The sequence below is a fragment of the Gekko japonicus genome, unplaced genomic scaffold (genome assembly GCF_001447785.1).
Source record: "Gekko japonicus isolate JY-2015 unplaced genomic scaffold, Gekko_japonicus_V1.1 scaffold28, whole genome shotgun sequence".
In the NCBI taxonomy this organism is placed as follows: Eukaryota; Metazoa; Chordata; class Lepidosauria; order Squamata; family Gekkonidae; genus Gekko; species Gekko japonicus.
This window is the reverse complement of record NW_015177010.1, coordinates 972,736-975,791: the sequence shown is the minus strand read 5'-3', so window position 1 is coordinate 975,791 and position 3,056 is coordinate 972,736. Positions and strand designations below refer to the sequence as shown.

At 42.6% G+C, this 3,056-nt stretch overlaps 1 protein-coding gene across 1 annotated transcript in view; it reads left to right on the top strand.

The window, feature by feature from the left end:
* BTBD11 (BTB (POZ) domain containing 11) overlaps nucleotides 1-3,056 on the top strand; it is a 371,102-nt gene that overhangs the window by 53,498 nt on the left and 314,548 nt on the right.

Genomic DNA, 3,056 nt, shown 5'->3' with positions numbered 1-3,056 from the left:
TTCCGTCCTTCCGTCCTTCCGTCCTTACTTCCTCTCTTTCTCCAAGCCCCTCTATGTATCCATCTACCTATCTATCTACCACCCACACACCCTACCTTTCTAGGGCCCATTGTCTTCGTCCACAATGGGATTTGCTCCCTAGTAAAAGACATAAAGAAGGGGAAGCTTTGACAGGTCTCTGAGGGCTAGAGCAGCAGCCAGAATTGTGCAGGGTCAGGAAGGTGCTCTCTCCCCCAATAAAGAAAGCAGATAGCTATTGGTGGTAAGAATTTCCACATAGGGTGATCTAAAATATTTAAAAGGTCTTATGGAGGAGGAAGAATAATTCAGTGATCAGGCCAAAGGATATTCTAAACTAGATGATGCTCGTCCTGATAAAAGTAATATTTCTTTGTCAAATTATATATTTATATTTATTTAGATAATTCATTTATCCCCAGTGAGGACCCAAAGAGGCTTAACATTGTTTTTGTCTCTTCCATTTTATCCTAACAACAACCCTGTGAACAACAACCCTGTGAGGTCGTTTAGGCTGAGAGTGTGTGACAGGCCCAAGATCACCCGGCGAGCTTCCATGCCATCAGTGAGGATTAAAGCCTGCGTCTTCCAGATACTAGTCCAACACTTTTAACCACTATACCACACCAGTTTACTAGCTTATATGGAGAAAGAAAGAAAGAAAGAAAGAAAGAAAGAAAGAAAGAAAGAAAGAAAGAAAGAAAGAAAGAAAGAGGAATGAGGTATAGATTTACCTGGGTTTTAAAAATATATTTAGTTTTATTATATAGAATGGTGGCGATGTGAATTCATCCTAACTGGGGAGGCGAAGAAAAATCTACTTCTGCTTCTGAGCCTTGGTGTGTGGCTAGGCTTGCTGTTGTGACTTACTACATTTTTCAGCAGCCAGAAGTATTATATAACAGAATGTTTCAGGATAGCACTACTGAGCACTGTGATTCAGTAATAAATGGACTGCTTTGCTTTCAGGAAGTAAATCAGTTGCTGTTTGTATATGTAGCACATAGGAGGTGCTAGGCCTGAAAAACAAACTCAGTGGATTATTGTCTTTTTTTTTTTAATTTAATCGCACCGATTCAAGTTTTGCTCCGGATCTTCCAGGTAGTTCTAGTAAATAAACAATTGCCAGCTAAACTCAGAGGTATCTCAGATTATGGATGCATAGTTCCCACAACTCAATTGTTTCTGTAATTTTTATGCACTCAAGATAGGTGGGAGTCCCTTCTAGCTGTGTGTCCATTGTGCTGAGTATAATTATTTTCAAGACGGATGTGGAACTATTGGCTTTATCTCCATCAAAAATAAGAACATAAGAGACGCCAATGCTGGATCAGGCCAAAGGCCCATCTAGTCCAACACTCTGTCACACAGTGGCCAAAATACCAGGTGCCATCAGGAGGTCCACCAGTGGGGCCAGGACATTAGAAGCCCTCCCACTGTTGACCCCCCCCCCCAAGCACCAAGAAGACAGAGCATCACTTGCCCCAGAGCCCCTATCTATACCTTGTGGCTAATAGCCACTGATGGACCTCTGCTCCATATGCTTATCTAATTCCCTTTTGAAGCCGTCCATGCTTGTAGCCGCCACCACTTCCTGTGGCGGTGAATTCCATGTGTTAATCACTCTTTGGGTGAAGAAGTACTTCCTTTTATCGGTTCTAACCCGACCGCTCAGCAATTTCATGGAGTGCCCACGAGTTCTTATATTGTGAGAAAGGGAGAAAAGTACCTCTTTCTCTACCTGTTCTTTCCCATGCATAATCTTGTAAACCTCAATCATGTTGCAGTTAATGAAAACAATATAAACAATTTTTAAAATACCAGTCTAAAACAATCACATATTAAAATAGCTGTGGAACAAACAACAGTAGCAGCAAAAAAAGATCAACTTTGGTTTAATCTGAGAGCAAGCACTAAATAAAAATGTGTGTGTTTAGGAGAGGGGGTGTTGCTAGATTTCTTTCACTTCTGATAACATGCTTCTGTCCATTTTTAATGCCACTTGTACATTACCGATTTCATAAATAACAGAATGTTATGTGACAATGCTTGAAGAACTAGAATAATGTGCTGGTTTGAGTTTGGAATTCAACAATCCCTCACTTCAAAGTAAATTTAATAAATCCTCCTTTCAAAAGACATTAATAGTACTTTAGACTGATGAGGTGTGTGAACAAAACAGAGGCATGATTTTTATGGCTGTGAAAGAAAATGTGTGGAACTGCTATGATAGACTTTTCTGTGTGTTATAAATAAATGGCATGGGAGAAGTAGCAGCAATTTTGTTCCACAATAGTAATCCAGTTTTCTGGGGATTCATTAGAAGTCCAGTGGAGCTTCAAGAGGTCAGATGTCTTAAATTTAGGGTTGTCAGCTCCGGTGTTATGTATTGACTTGAATGTAGATACTGACATGCGAATCGCCTGATTGAAAATCAATGTTAAGCTTCAGCCTGGGCTAGGATCCTAATGTAACCAATAGGAGTCCTAGCCCAGAGAGTGTCTACCAATCACGCTGTAAAGCGGGACCGCTTGTGATTGGGCTTTATATCTTCAACCTCATAGGTTGTTATTTGTACAGGGTGTGTGGCTACACTAGCCGGGAGTGTTTAAATACCGACAAGCCAGTGTATGTCTAGTCTCGTTCTGTTCTGATGATGGGTTCTGGCTGGCGATCGTTGTACTGTAACTAAGCTGAAGAATAAACCGCATTCTTGCTGAAATCACTCTCCGACTCTTGTTAAGCGCCCGACTTAACAATTGGCGACGAGGGTGGGATACTAGTGCGGGTAGGCAGCCCCGCTTGAACGGACCCCATGTCGGACAACGAGGAGATCGCCGAGGCCGGCCAGCCACAGGTTCCACCCGCTCTGGTGGCTCCGCCTGTGCGCATAACGATGGCCGCGAGCAGCCAGAAGTTCGAATGCTTCGACCCGACTACTGAAGACTGGGACTCTTACCTCACGAGGTTTGAGTTCCATCTGGAGGCGAATGATATCACGACGGAGGAGAAGAAGAGGGCGACTCTACTCAGCTCGT